The sequence below is a fragment of the Mercenaria mercenaria genome, chromosome 8, assembly GCF_021730395.1.
Source record: "Mercenaria mercenaria strain notata chromosome 8, MADL_Memer_1, whole genome shotgun sequence".
Lineage (NCBI taxonomy): Eukaryota > Metazoa > Mollusca > Bivalvia > Venerida > Veneridae > Mercenaria > Mercenaria mercenaria.
In genome coordinates, this window is record NC_069368.1 from 1283264 (window position 1) to 1300343 (window position 17080).

Genomic DNA, 17080 nt, shown 5'->3' on the forward strand with positions numbered 1-17080 from the left:
CTGGTAAGGAGTTTTTTTGTGGACTTAGAAAAACAAAACACTTAGTTATTACTAAACAACCACAAAGTTAAAATTCCATTTGCAAATACAGGTGCTAGAGTAAAGAAATTTGCTGTGACGGGCGTATATTGTGACATTCTTGCACTCTTGTCATTTTATAAAAAGACTGGTCAAAACTATATATATGAATGCACACTTTTTATATGCCCGATTGAAAAACGGGACATATTATGGGAATGCCCCTGGCGGGCGGGCGGGCGGCATCCACAGACTTTGTCCAGAGCATATCTTCTACATGCATGAAGGGATTTTGATGAAACTTGGTACAGTTGTTCACCATCATGAGAGTGAGTGTCATGCGCAAAAACCAGGTCTAGGGTCAAGGTCACAGAGGTCAAAGGTCAAATTCAAGAATGACTGTCCGGAGCATATCTTCTTGCATGGAGGGATTTAGATGAAAATTGGCACAATTGTTCATCATCATGAGACGGAGTGTCATGCGCAAGAACCAGGTCCCTAGGTCTAAGGTCAAGGTCACACTTAGAGGTCAAAGGAAAAGAATGAACCTTGTCCGGAGCATTTCTTCTTCATGCATAGAGGGATTTTGATTAACTTGGCACAATTTCACACCACGAGGCGGAGTGTCACCAGTCCCTTCTAAGCAAGGTCACACTTAAGGGTAAGTTACAAGAATGACTTTGTCCGAAGCATTTCATCTTCAGCAGTGAGGGATTTTGATGTAACTTGGCACAATATACACCACATAGACGAAGTGTCATGCGCATTCCCTTCTTTAGAATTACTTCCTTTGTTGTTACTATAAATAGCTTATATTGTAACTTTTCATTACTATTGTAGGGAAAAATCTGACCACTTTTCTGTAGTACAACATGCATTACATCCAATATGAGGTGGATTTTGACAATCTTACCTGTAAAGATTTTGTGTGGAACATTTTTTTTTTTTTTTTTTTTTTTTTTTTTTAAGATTAACTTCCTTAGTTGTAACTATAAATAACTATATTGTAACTTTTTTATAATTGACCATAGGGAAAAAAACAAGACAACTTTTCTGTGGTACAACATAGATGTTACTTTCCAGTTTTAGGTGTATTTTAAGGTATCTCTACCTGGTAAGGAGTTTTTTTGTGGACTTAGAAAAACAAATGACTTACAATGATTACTAAACAACCACAAAATTAAAATTCCATTTGCAAATACAGGTGCTAGAGTAAAGAAACTTGCTGTGGCGGGCGTATATTGTGACATTCTGGCACTCTTGTTTTTAGCTCACCTGTCACAAAGTGACAAGGTGAGCTTTTGTGATCGCGCGGTGTCCGTCGTCCGTCCGTCCGTCCGTCCGTAAACTTTTGCTTGTGACCACTCTAGAGGTCACATTTTTCATGGGATCTTTATGAAAGTTGGTCAGAATGTTCATCTTGATGATATCTAGGTCAAGTTCGAAACTGGGTCACGTGCCTTCAAAAACTAGGTCAGTAGGTCTAAAAATAGAAAAACCTTGTGACCTCTCTAGAGGCCATAATTTCACAAGATTCTTCATGAAAATGGTCAGAATGTTCACCTTGATGATACTAGGTCAAGTTCGAAACTGGGTCATGTGCTGTCAAAAACTAGGTCAGTAGGTCTAAAAATAAAAAACCTTGTGACCTCTCTAGAGGCCATATATTTCACAAGATCTTCATGAAAATTGGTCAGAACGTTCACCTAAATGAAATCTAGGTCAAGTTCGAAACTGGGTCACGTGCCATCAAAAACTAGGTCAGTAGTCAATAATAGAAAAACCTTGTGACCTCTCTAAAGGCCACATTTTTCATGGGATCTGTATGAAAGTGGTCTGAATGTTCATCTTGATGATATCTAGGTCAAGTTCGAAACTGGGTCACGTGCGGTCAAAAACTAGGTCAGTAGTCTAAAAATAGAAAAACCTTGTGACCTCTCTAGAGGCCATATATTTCATGAGATCTTCATGAAAATTGGTCAGAACTTTCACCTTGATGGATGTCTAGGTCAAGTTCGAAAGTGGGTCACGTGCCCTCAAAAACTAGGTCAGTAGGTCAAATAATAGAAAAACCTTGTGACCTCTCTAGAGGCCATATTTTTCATGGGATCTGTATGAAAGTTGGTCTGAATGTTCATCTTGATGATATCTAGGTCAGTTTTGAAAGTGGGTCAAGTGCCATCAAAAACTAGGTCCAGTAGGTCAAATAATAGAAAAACCTTGTGACCTCTCTAAAGGCCATATTTTCCATGGGATCTGTATGAAAGTGGTCTGAATGTCATCTTGAAGATATCTAGGTCAAGTTTGAAACAGGGTCATGTGCGGTCAAAAACTAGGTCAGCAGGTCTAAAAATAGAAAAACCTTGTGACCTCTCTAGAGGCCATACATGTGAATGGATCTCCATAAAAAATGGCCAGAATGTTCACCTTGATGATATCTAGGTCAAGTTTGAAACTGGGTCACGTGCCTTAAAAAACTAGGTCAGTAGGTCAAATAATAAAAAAAACCTTGTGACCTCTCTAGAGGCCATACTTTTCATGGGATCTGTATGAAAGTTGGTCTGAATGTTCATCTTGATGATATCTAGGTCAAGTTTGAAACTGGGTCAACTGCGGTCAAAAACTAGGTCAGTAGGTCTAAAATTAGAAAAATCTTTTGACCTCTCTAGAGGCCATATTTTTCAATGGATCTTCATGAAAATTGATCTGAATGTTCATCTTGATGATATCTAGGTCAGTTTCGAAACTGGGTCACATGCGGTCAAAAACTAGGCCAGTAGATATAAAAATAGAAAAACCTTGTGACCTCTCTAGAGGCCATATTTTTCATGAGTGAGAATGTTCACCTTGATGATATCTAGATAAAATTCAAAACAGGGTCACGTACCTTCGAAAACTAGGTCAATAGGTCAAATAATAGAAAAACCTTGTGACCTCTCTAGAGACCATATTTTTCAATGGATCTTCTTGAAAATTGGTCAGAATTTTTATCTTGATAATATCTAGGTCAAGTTCAAAACTGGGTCACATGAGCTCAAAAACTAGGTCACTATGTCAATTAATAGAAAAAACGACTACATACTCAAAACTGGGTCATGTGGGAAGAGGTGAGCGATTCAGGACCATCATGGTCCTCTTGTTTATGTAAAAGGATAAACAATTACTGCATGCTGATGGGGTGAATATGGTTAATTATGTCTCCCCCAGGAGACATATTGTTTTTGCCCTGTCCGTCCATCTGTCCGTCCGTATGTCACACTTCATTTCCGAGCAATAACTGGAGAACCATTTGACCTAGAACCTTCAATTTCCACAGGGTTGTAGGGCTGCTGGAGTAGACGACCGCTATTGTTTTTGGGGTCACTCCATCAAAGGTCAAGGTCACGGGCCTGAACATTGAAAACTATTTCCGATCAATAACTAGAGAACCACTTGACCCAGAATGTTGAAACTTCATAGGATGATTGGTCATGAAGAGTAGATGACCCCTATTGATTTTGGGGTCACTCCGTCAAAGGTCAAGGTCACAGGGGCCTGAACATTGAAAACCATTTCCAATCAATAACTAGAGAACCACCTGACCCAGAATGTTGAAACTTGATAGGATGATTGGTCATAAAGAGTAGATGACCCCTATTGTTTTTGGGGTCACTCCGTCAAAGGTCAAGGTCACAGGGGCCTGAACATTGAAAACCATTTCTGATCAATAACTAGAGAACCACTTGACCCAGAATGTTGAAACTTCATAGGATCATTGTACATGCAAAGTAGATGACCCCTATTGATTTTGGGGTCACTCCATTAAAGGTCAAGGTCACAGGGGCCTGAACATTGAAAACCATTTCCGGTCAGTAACTTGAGAACCACTTGACCCAGAATGTTGAAACTTAATACGATGATTGGTCATAAAGAGTAGATGACCCTTAACGATTTTGGGGTCACTCTGTGAAAGGTCAAGGTCACAGGGGCCCGAACATTGAAAACCATTTCCGGTCAGTAACTTTAGAACCACCTGGCCCAGAATGATGAAACTTCGTAGGATGATTGGTCATGCAGAGTAGATGAACCCTAACGATTTTAGGGTCACTCTGTTAAAGGTCAAGGACACAGGGGCCTGAACATGGAAAACCATTTCCAATCAATAACTTGAGAACCTCTTGACCCAGAATGTTGAAACTTCATAGGATGATTGTTCATGCAGAGTAAATGACCCTTATTGTTTTTGGGGTCACTCCGTTAAAGGTCAAGGTCACAGGGGCCTGAAGATTGATAACCAGTTCCGATCAATAACTTGAGAACCACTTGACCCAGAATGTTGAAACTTCATAGGATGATTGAACATGCAGAGTAGATGACCCCTATTGATTTTGAGGTCAGTCTAATAAAGGTCAAGGTCACAGGAGCCTGAACAGTGCCTTGAGAATCACTAGGCCACGAGTGTTGAAATTTAGCGGGATGACTGGACATGCCAAGTAGATGATCCCTATTGCAGCCAACCATCAGTGTCTCTTTGACTTTCGCTCCTGACCCCTATCGACTTGTGCCTATAGGACTTTATTGGGGGAGACATGCGCTTTTTTGCAAAAGCATTTTCTAGTTATTATCTAATAGTAAAAGTATTGTTTAGAAGAAAAAATGTTGACAGTACGAGGGTCCTGCAAAATGTTCTGTCATTGGGTTCGGATTGCTCCAGCTAGCTATTTACAGCAGGGTGCATCGCCCGTTCCGAAATTCGTTCCGCCCTGTTGCCCCGCCAGGCACCCTGCCCATTCATTTCTTTTTTTAGCCAAACTTCCCGTTTTTGCCTCAGTGACTGTAATACACTGCTTTATTGCCCCCTTTTTAAGACTTAAGTGCTACGTTTTATCAAAATTAATTTTATAACAAACCATTAAAGTATTCCATCTTTATCGAAACACATTTCTGTAACATTTTTACCCTTTTGCGAAAAGCAGATAAATAGTCTTCTTTTGGTATATGTTTGAGACACTGATAAATGGCGCTTCCAAGAGAACTTCCTGACTTGTATTTCTTTCCAGAAAGCATTTTCTTAAGCCTTGGAAATAAAAAGTCACAGGGACTCTGGTCTGGTGAATAAGGCGGATTTTACAACTTCCACCTTTTCAGAAGCCAAAAATACTTGACAACATCGCAGTTGTGAGAGGAGGCGTTATCGTGTATAAGATGGGCTCCTGACCATCCTTTGCTTGGACGTTTCTTATTGTAAAACCTTTTATCACTTTCTTCAGTACTACACAAAGTTCTTGCAGAATCTTCAAGTGACTATATGACCAGATGAACAGGGCACTTGAATGACTGACCCACTAAAATTGAAGATTGCGTACACCGTTTTTCGAACTTGTCAAGTTCTGGTTCTCTTGGCAATACAGGATTGTTTTTGATCTTTTCGCTTCCATTGCTTATTATCAGCCATTCTCTGTGGCCCAAACGTGCACCCAGGTTTCGTCACCTGTTAGCAAGTTAGAAATAACCAGACTATCACAGCCTTTGTATGTTTTCAAAAGTTCCCAGGCACATTTAAATTGTTGTTTCGTTTGCTCCTCAGCAGAAGAAGTACCCGACCTAGCGCAAACCATTTAAAGGTCAAAACAGTTTTTCAGAATTGTTTGCACACTGCCCTCTGATATGCCAGTACAACTGGCTATATCTTTCACCGACAACTGCGCATCCTGTTCGACCACAGCTTTTACAGCAGCGATGTTTGCCTTGGTAACAGAGGTTTTAGGCCTAAAAGAACGGGTATCATCTATCAGCTTTAAAAGATTTAACCCACATAAAACTGCGCATTGAAATGGCTTGAGATCCATATATACCACAATTCTTGAAATATCCGCTTTGAATCTATATCAAGCCTAATGCTGCATTTACGAATTTCAGTCTTTTCGTCCATTTTACAATGTGACAAGTAAAGTGGTCAGTGTATATGACTGCATGTATTTCAATTTGAAAAGCAATTTGCACGAAAGAAAAGGATATCGTTAGCCATTGGACATGCCATTCAAGTTCAATGAAGCGTTTTGAAAAAAAATACCTGGGATAAAACTATGGAAGCCAACTAGTGACAGAGGTTTTTGCAGGACCCTCGTAAGTCAACTCTGGATTTTTAGCTCACCTAAGCATGAAGCTTTTGTGATCGCCCTGTGTCCGTCGTCCGGCATCGTCGTCGTCATCAATTTGACTGTTAACACTCTAGAGGTCACAATTTTGGCCTAATCTTAATAAAACTTGGTCAGAATGTTACTCTCAATAGAATCTTGGACAAGTTCGATATTGGGTCATCTGGGGTCAAAAACTAGGTCACCAGGTCAAATCAAAGGAAAAGATTGTTAACACACTAGAGGTCACAATTTTGGCCCAATCTTAATGAAACTTGGTGAGAATGTTACCCTCAATATAATCCTAGATGAGTTTGATATTGAGTCATCTGGGATCAAAAACAAGGTCACGAGATCAAATCAAAGGAAAAGCTTATTAACACTTTAGAGGTCACAATTTTGACCCAATCTTAATGAAACTTGGTCGGAATGTTACTTTCAATAAAATATTGGACGAGTTTGTTATTGGGTCATCTGGGGTCAAAAACTAGGTCACCCGGTCAAATCAAAGGAAAAGCTTGTTAACACTCTAGAGATCACAATTTTTGCCCAATCTACATGAAACTTGGTCAGAATGTTACCCTCAATAAAATCTTGGACAAGTTCTATATTGGGTCATCTGGGGTCAAAACTAGGTCACCAGGTCAAATCAAAGGAAAAGGTTGTTAACACTGTAGAGGCCACATTTATGACTGTATCTTTATGAAACTTCGTCAGAATGTTAATCTTGATTATCTCAAGGTCCAGTTTGAATCTGGGTCATGTAGGGTTAACAACTAGGTCACCAGGTCAAATCAAAGGAAAAGCTAGTTAACACTCCAGAGGCCACATTTATGACCATATCTTAATGAAACTTGGTCAGAATGTTAATCTTGATCTATAGGTCAGATTCAGATTTGGGTCAGGTAGGGTGAAAAACTAGGTCACTAGGTCAAATCAAATGAAAAGCTCGTTAACACTAGAGGCCATATTTATGACTGTATCTTTATGAAACTTAGTCAGAATGTTATTCTTGATGATCTTTAGGTCAAGTTCAAGTCTGGGTCATGTGAGGTCAAAAACTAGTTCAAACCAAAGGAAAAGCTAGTTAACACTCCAGAGGCCACATTTATGACCATATGTTAATGACACTTGGTCAGAATGTTAATCTTGATGATCGTTAGGTCAAATTCAAATCTGGTCAGGTTGGATGAAAAACTAGGTCACTAGGTCAAATCAAAGGAAAAGCTTGAAACACTAGAGGCCACATTTATGACTGTATCTTCATGAAACTTAGTCAGAATGTTAATCCTGGTGATCTTTAGGTCAAGTTCGAATCTGGGTCATGTGGGGTCAAAAACTAGGTCGCCGGGTCAAATCAAAGGAAAAGCTAGTTAACACGTTAGAGGCCACATTTATGACCATATCTTAATGAAACTTGGTCAGAATGTTAATCTTTAGGTCAATAGGTCAGGTGAGCGATACAGGGCCTTCATGGCCCACTTGTTTAAATAGACAATGGAAAACCGTAGGTCGCCCAACATATTGGGAAACTGTTGCAGGCTCGGTTTGACGGAGCCTGCTCCTGGACGGTAGTGGAAATGCAAACTACCGCCCACGCCCACTAGCCACGGGTTGAGCAGAACTCAACATTTACACATGTTATAAGTACTAGAATACATCCGCAGATGTATTCATAAGGCGGTACACATGGAACCTTTAATGATACACAGAATGCAGTTCCATGAGAAACGGCGTATAGTCCCAAATTAAAATAATAGTTTCGCCCCAAACACGGAAACAATTACCAGAACTAAACCAAACTGGAATTTAGAGATATAGGACCAGCATATCACAGAAACTGCCAAAAGACACAATTAAAAAGCAGGCACCATATCCATGAGGTGATTAAACTATAACCAAAGCTATTGAAGCCGAGTATTGGAACCACCAAAGCCGAATTTTCCAGCTGAAAAATTAAACAGTATACTAACACAACATAAATATCGTGGGGATAAAAACTGAAGGTACGGGAGACTTTTACGGCCGCCACACGACACAACGTTGCTGTGACAATAAAATACAAAAAGGTGGAAAACCACAGGTTGGCTAAATGCAACGCTCGTGATGCACTAGAAATGCCAAAAGATATTCACAAAAATTTTATTAAACCGCTTTTATCTCTTATGCATGACGTCATAAGAAAATTCTACCAAAAATCTATGTATATTTAATTAATATAACACGAGAAATCAATTATGACAATGTCACTTTTTAGCTCACCTGCGCACGTGAACTCCAAGTGAGCTTTTGTGAGCACCCTGTGTCCGTCATCAATAATTGACTGTTAACACTCTAGAGGACACAATTTTGTCCCAATCTTAATGAAACTTGGTCAGAATGTTACCCTCAATACAACCTTGGACGAGTTCGATATTGGATCATCTGGGCTCAAAAACTAGGTCAGCAGGTCAGATCAAAGGAAACGAGGCCATATTTATGACTGTATCTCATGAAACTTGGTCAGAATGTTAATCCTGATGATCTTTAGGCCCAGTTAAAATCTGGGTCAGGTGGGGTAAAAAACTAGGTCAGGAGGTCAAATCAAAGGTAAAACTTGTTAGAAATCTAGAGGTCAAATTTATGACTGTATCTTCATGAAACTTGGTCAGAATGTTAATCTTGATGATCTTTAGGCCAGGTTGGAATCTGGGTCATGTGGGTTCAAAACCTAGGTCACCATGTCAAATCAAAGAAAAAACTAGTGAACACTCTAGAGACCACATGACCATACCTTTATGAAACTTGGTCATAATGTTAATCTTAATGATGTTAAGGTTAAGTTCCAACCTGGGTCAGGTGGGGGGAAAACTAGGTCAAATTAAAGGAAAAACTAGTTAACACTCTAGAGGCCACATTTATGACCATATCTCAATGAAACTTGGTCAGAATGATAATCTTGATGATCAATAGGTCAGGTGAGCGATACAGGGCCTTCATGGCCCTCTTGTTTGTGGTGAATGTCGCGTTTTGGGGTTCTCCATGTGGTTAATGACCTAGCATTGAGAAAAGTAAAATTTAACACTTATAAAATAATTTATATACACTCCGTTAATAGGATAGAAAAAAAACCACAGGTCGCACAAAAGACTTAAGTCTAAATACTTTTATATATTAACCATCCCTATACAGATCAACAACCAAGCATTGTAGGACACTATTTAACCAGATATCTTTTTTCAACCGTGGGAAGAATAGGATCCTGTTCAAATGAGGTCTCATTTTCACATTTCTCGTTTCCTGTGAAATCTGTGATCGATGCTGGGTTCAATATTAATGGGCAGTTTTACATCGGAATCAACACCAAAATGCAATGTATTTAACAGAAGTCGTACGCTATTGGGTTTATTTCTATAGACATATCCGTTAAAAGGATTAACATACATTAATTTGCAAGAGACCTTTATTATGATAGTTGTCGCGGTTTCGCAGTTGGAAGCGTGTTGTCGAATGGGGGTCGATTCCGGTGCTAACAATTGTATCTCTGTAATATGAACTGTTCCATCCGATGTAGAGATCCAAATCCGGTCCGAGGTGAGTACAGGGTTTCGAAGCAATGTTTGTTTCATCAACATATGTAACAAATAGCTTTCAATTTTAAATTTAAATACCGGTATAAGTTAATGGCAAATTTTTAACAAGAGCGTCATGTTGACCCTGGATCGCTCACCTGGGTTATATGACTTACTTGTTTCAAATCTCAAACTGATGCTAAAATATTAAGAAAGAAGGTCAGTAGGTCACATTTATGGTCAGTGAAAGTCCGCTGTAAGATCGGCGTGCAAAACTGAACATGTCGCCCTAATTTCAAGGCTGCATCTTAAAAAACAAGAAACAAGGTCAGTAGGTCACATTCATGGTCACTGAAAGTCACTTTTAAGATCGGCGTGCAAAACTGTACATGTCATCCTTTGAAATGTCGATCATCCACATTTCAAGGCTGTATCTTGAAAAACAATAAAGCAAGACAGTAGGTCACATTCATGGTCACTGAGTCAGTTTTAAGATCGTTGTGCAAAACTGTACATGTCATCCAAATTTCAAGGCTGTATCTAGAAAAACAAGAAAGTTGGTCAGTAGGTCAATGTGACAGTCGAGTGACTCCTTATCAGTTGGGATCATCAGGTAATAATAATTAAACAATCTAGGAAATATGATCTGATAATTTTGAAGTATTTTTTCCTATATAACTCATATATCAAGTGACCCCCGGGGCGGGGCCTCTTTTCACCCCAGTTGCATAATTCGAAAAATCTTGTTAAGAGATCAACTAGGCAATGATACATACAAAATATCAAAGGCCTAGATCTTGTGGTTTCAGGCAAAAAGACTTTTAAAGTTTTTTCTACATGTCTATGTAAAACTTTGGACCCCCTGGGTGGAGCCTCTTTTCAACTCGGGGTGGTGGGGTGGGGGGCATAATTTGAATAATCTTGGTAGAGGACTACTAGGCGATGCAATGTACCAACTATCAAAAGCATAGGCCTTGCAGCTTCAGACAGGAAATTTTTTAACGTTTTTGCCTATATAGGTCTATGTAAAATTAAGGACACTCAGGACAAGGCCTCTATTCACTCAAGGGTAATAATTTGAACACTCTTGGTAGAGGACCACAAGACAATGCTACATACCAAATATCACAGGCCTGGGTCTTGTGGTTTCAGACAAGGTTTTTAGTTTTTTTTCTTCTCTATACAAGTCTATATTAACCATGTAAACCCCTGGGCGGGACCATATTTGACCATAGGGGGATCATTTGGACAATCTTGGTAGAGAACCACTAGATGATGCTACATACCAAATATCAAAGTCTAGGCCCTATGGTTTTTCCCTATACAAGTCTATATAAACCATGTGACCCCCAGGGCGGGAACATACTTTACCCTAGAGGGATAATTTGAACAATCTTGGTAGAGGACCACTAGATATTGCTAAAAACCAAATATCAAGCCATAGGCCTTGTGGTTTTGGACAAGAATATGTTCAAAGTTTTTCCATATAATAAGTCTTTATAAACCATGTGACCCGCGGGGTGGGGCCATATTTGATCCTAGGGGGATACTTTGAACAATCTTGGTACAGGACCAATAGATGATGCTACATACCAAGTATCAAAGCCCTAGGCCTTGTGGTTTTGGACAAGATGATTTTCAAAGTTTTTTACTGTATAAATATGTAAACCATGTGACCCCCAGGGCGTACCCATATTTGACCCCAGGGGGATAATTTGAACATTCTTAGTAGAGGATCACTAGATGATGCTACACACCAGATATCAAAGCCCTAGGCCTTGTGGTTTTCGACAAGATGGTTTTTAAAGTTTTTCCTTTCGGTTGCCATGCCAACCAGAGTTCTGTACGGAATTCAATTCTTTGAACAATTTTAAAAAAGACCATCCAATGATCACCCTGTAAAGTTTCATCAAAATTGGCCTTGTGGTTTAGGAGGAGATGTTGTTTAAAGGAAAGTGTGGACGGACGGTGAGCGATCACAATAACTCACCCTGAGCCTTTGGCTCAGATGAGCTAAAAATTAGTAAGGTAATAAATGTGCTATTTATGTATATTTAGGAAACAGTCATTGCCCCTCGTTATTTGGGACGGTATTTAAAAAGGTTATTATAACTCTTTGCCTACTGCCCTTTACAAGAAAGCTGACTTGGAAACAGTTTAGACTGTTCCCCAAACACCAATGAAATTTCTGTGTATATATCCAAATCAAAACTGCTAACGCCCCATTGATATTTTAACAATATCTTTCATAATTTGTCAAACTTTTCACACAATTAGAAAAAAAAATCGTCGACAACGTGTTAGAGCTACAAAACGCAGGATACCGCAAAGACATCATTTAATTTAATTTACGACCTCCGATTATTTTTAAAATGTCACAAAGACCAAATACAAGACGTATTTTTGTTAAACGAGCAGATATCATTGATAAATACCAACTGGATGTGTAGATTTTGATTTTTCCACTTATATATGGTCAAATATGAAGCCAGCATAAAGAAGTTTTTTTTCTGCCTCTCAACGGCATGATATACGTTTGTAGCTGACTTATCTATCTTCCATATAGTCAAACCCCTGCTGGGGACCTAGACTTTGCGCGTCAGCTAGCAAGAATGTTAAACGAGTAATCAAAGGCCTGAAGGGCCTGGGAGTCGGCTAATGATTGATGTACTGGTAGTATAGTCTACCAGTTTCAGTTTGGTTTTAGTTTTTTCCCCAACTGAACAGAGAATTTGTTACAATAGATGAAATGGACATTCAATCGATGCCTAGTAAAACTTTGATTGACATTATACAAGTATTTAAACCCAATATATTTCTCTAAAATTGAAGAGTGGTTCGCAAAAATAAAAATGTTGAAAGTACAAACTACAATTTGACAGGTGACACTAAGATACTGCCCATGACTATAAATATTTTTTCAGTAAACATTTGCCTCCGGCATTACCAAAACAGGCAATTATCGGCTGGTATATATTCGCACATGATAAAATTTGAATTTGAAAATTTATATATTGAAATTTTATAGCGCGGATTGCCACATACAATTTGTAACGTATGGACGAAAGAACTGTTCAGATATTTTACAGATAAGGGGCCTGGCAATAACCGTGTCACACGCTAGGTATTGTTCAATCATACTGTAAGGGATGTGAATTTAAAGTATACTTACTTTTGCGTTTAAAGATATGTAAATGTTGCTGAGTGTCAATATATAGTGTCATGAATGTTTACACTGACAGGAAAATTGCGCATTCGAAACTAAGAGAAGTTACTCGGACTACTACTAGCTACCAATTTCGGAAAAGATAACCAATATTAATAAATGCAGTTCTTTTTTAGTTAAAACCATCATTTATTCTATTTCAGACCTGTTTAACCCCTTCAAACCATGTCAGTAGTCCCCAAGTCTATGTACTTTCAATTATCCGTTTTGATTCATGTAGACAGACAGGCCCAGACTGGGCTGAAAAAATGTTTGAGCCATTTATACGTGGTCGGTAGCAGGTGGGTGTGGGGAGGGGTGGTTCCTTCCCGCTTTGAACTGCAGTCAGATTTTGAAATGGACATTGTGGCAGGTGGTAAAGGGCAAATGTATCAAACTGTAAAGTGGCAATATGGGGGAGGGTGTGGGAGGATACCTCCTTCTGCAAGTAGGGTTTGGGGTATCACCACAAGGAAATTTTGAAAATGTAGACCCTTGATACAGCCTTTGGTGCGATTTCTAACTGAAAATTTTATGTTTCAATTTCTAAATATTACCTAGATTCTTTTTAGTATTACAATATTCAAAGTATGAATGACTGTGACTATAAGTCTGATATTGATTCTATGTATGTATTATAAAAATAAATTCTAGAATCATTTCTGTTACAATAATATCTATCATGTCTGTTACTTTAATGTTTAAATTTCATAACACAGCTCGATATTTACCCAAAATATTATATCCGGATATGATTACACTTTCTTTTATACCGCCAAAATCTCCAGTTTCAACAATATGTTTTACAAATTGTGATGATACGAAGACAGTTTAGCAGCAATTGGCAGTATCTGACATTGAAGTTTACGGTGAAATTATTTAAATAATTTCATAAAAAGAATTGTTTCGTTTCGTCAAAGCACTCTAACATAGACGATCTACTTTCGATTTCAAAAACTACAAGAAAATACAATTTAATGTTTCGCCGATTTGTTTATTTCTCGAAAAATAAGAAATAAAATAATTTTTAAAATCAGTAGTAATTAAACAAATCAGTAAGAGCTTTTTCTCTGGATAATTTATCCGCTTACTGACTGCAAAAATCAAGCCATGTGTCATCATGAAAAGCAGAACGGGTGACGGTTTCATTTTTTTTGCGAACCTGAATCGTAAGCAAATTATCCAAACCAGTCAAAATTCCAGAAAGGTTACGATCTAGACTCTTTCTAGTATTACAATATCCAAAGTATGACTGTCACTTCATCTTTTTACTTTCAGATCATGCCTCAGGACTAGAATACGAGTCTGACAGATTATATGTAGGTGTAATAAAGATAAATTCTAGAATCATTTCTGTTACATTAATATCTATCATGTATGTTACTTGAATGTTAAAATTTCATAACGCAGCTCGATATTTACCCAAAATGTTATATCCGGATACGATTACACTTTTCTCCAGTTTCAACAATATATTTTACAAATTGTGATGATACGAAGACATTTAGCAGCAATTGGCAGTATCTGACATTGAAGTTTACGGTTAAATTACCTCTTATTTAAATCTTTTCATAAAAAAGTTGTTTTGTTTCGTCAAAGCAGCCAAACATAGACGATCTACTTTCGATTTCAAAAACTACAAGAAAACACAATTTAATGTTTCGCCGATTTGTTTATTTCTCGAAAAATAAGAGTTAATATCATTTTTAATATCAGTAGTAACTAAACAAACCAGTAAGAGCTTATTCTTCCGATAATTTATCCGTTTACTGACTGCAAAATTCAACCCACGCAAAGTCGTAAAAGCATTGTTATAAACAGGTCACGCGTGTTCGCCGAGAAGTGTCCAGAATGTAGTTAGGATTCATCCGCCAAGTCTCGCGGAAGAATTATCTTATTCGGGTCATTTAAAATGAAGCTGTCATAATTTAATTTCATCGATGTGGTAAACTTTTTGATAAGAGACATTCCAATGCTTTCAGAGGTACCCACTCAATAAAATACTAGCAGTATGTTCTGGAACTATATTTTGTCTTTCGCTGGATGTTACGCAAGCTTTGTAAGTCTGCGCAATTCATAAAATGCACAGCACAATAAATTTGTTATTTTCGCAATGATTTTAAAGATTATTTTTTGAAACGGACAGGGTAACAAATGGATAATTTGGCTAATAAGTTAATATGCAGTTTTTATTTGAATTTGTGAAAATCATATTTGCTATTTTGTGACAAAAGGGCATAACATTCGTCACCATAATCATATGCGCCAATGTATTACCAAATCCCGCAGAATCGTTATGCGTGTTTATGCTTAATGAGTTACCGCGGAAGAAGATACGTGGCTTTATTCGAGTATTGCACAATTACAAGTCATAAATATGACAGATTACATCGTATATTGGTCATAGCAAATAGGATTGACATAAATGAACTTCATTCGATCAATGAACTCTTTGAAATTAGAGACAATCCAATGGAACTACATCACTTCGCTGTGTTGTGAGGCCATTTAAGAATAAGAAATCGTGCGATAGCAAGGACTCGTCAAACGCTTGACAGCGTTTAGCCGACTCAAAAAAGTAGTAGTAAAAGCAAGCAGGAGAATGGTTAAAACAGGACAGGTGTATTTAAGGTGAGATGTGCTCAATCTGGCTTACAGCTTGACTGAACACTGGCCCAGACGAGTTGACAACATCTGAAGGCAAGGCATTCCAATGATATACTGTACGAGGGAAGAATGAAAATTTATGATAGTTGGATGAGGGTGATACTTGAACGAATGCCTGGGAATGAGTGGTTCTGGTTCTCCGGTAGTGGGATTGCGACCTGGTTATGCAAAATGTTATAAAACATAACCAGGCGCTGGTCGATGCGACGGAGTGCAAGGCGTCGCCAATTTAGGGAAGTCAGCATGATGTCTACACTGGATGTACGGCCGTAATCACGCTTTGCCCAGCGTGCAGCCCTGCGCTGCACTGACTTAAGCTGATCAATCAGAGTTGGGGGACCACACAATGGAACTGTACTCCAGCTTCCAGCTAGGGCCGTATTAGTGTTTTGTATGCTTGTGATTTTAACCCTTCTGAGTGCACTTTGATGTTACGTCTTATGAAACCCAATGTTTGATTTGCTGTTTTGGTGATGTTGTCAATGTGGTTATTCCATGTAAGGTTGTGTGATATAGTTATGCAAAGGTATTTTGCAGATGGTACTGTTTGTAAGATGGTTTTGTGTAAAAGATACTGTGTTGGTATAGGTGTTTTACGCTTAGTGATCTGTAATACTTTGAATTTAGACGGATTGAATTTCATGTACCATTTTGTTTCCCAGAGTTCCAGTTGCTGTACGTCTTGTTGTAGTAGGCTTTAATGGGAAGAGACAGTCAGAGAAAGGTAGATAGCCGTGTCATCGGCAAAGAGTCGAAATTTAGAGTGTTTAACAAAGTCAGGTAGATCGTTGATATAGATAAGAAATAAGAGAGGCCTGAGGACCGAACCCTGGGGAACACCTGAGGAGACTGGTATGGTGCCTGATGTGGACCCGTAAACTACCACTGACTGTGACCTGTTATCAAGGAAAGCTTTAATCCATTTAAGAGTTTGACCCCTTACACCATAGAAATGCAGCTTGTAGAGTAGTTTGCCATGGTTGACCATATCGAACGCCTTTGAAAAGTCAAGGAGTATGAGGTCAACTTGACTTTTCAGGTTCAAGAATTGAAGGATATCTTCTACTAACATTGGTAACTGAGTTTGACATGACCTCTTTTCTCGGAAACCATGCTGCAATTCATAGAACATGTTGTTCTTTGTGAAGTGTTTTGTTATGCTAGAGGATACAATGTGTTCCAGCTTTTTACACAAGATGCAGGTAAGAGATATTGGGCGATAGTTGGCTGGGTCTGACCTAGAGCCTTTCTTAAAGATGGGAGCGACATTCGCCATTTTCCATATATCTGGCAGAGAACTGGACTGCAGGGATTTTTGGACGAGTTTTGTAAGGAAAGGGGAGATCACTTCGCTAATATTCTTAAGTACGACCGGACTTTATGTGTATTTTTTTTTTGTGACTGTTTAAATTATGTTGAGATCTTAGCATAAATAAATCAATACTTTTTGTTGAAATTCTAATATGTTACTCTTTCATTTTACTAACGGTACAGTTTTATTTTTTCAGACCTATGCAAAACTA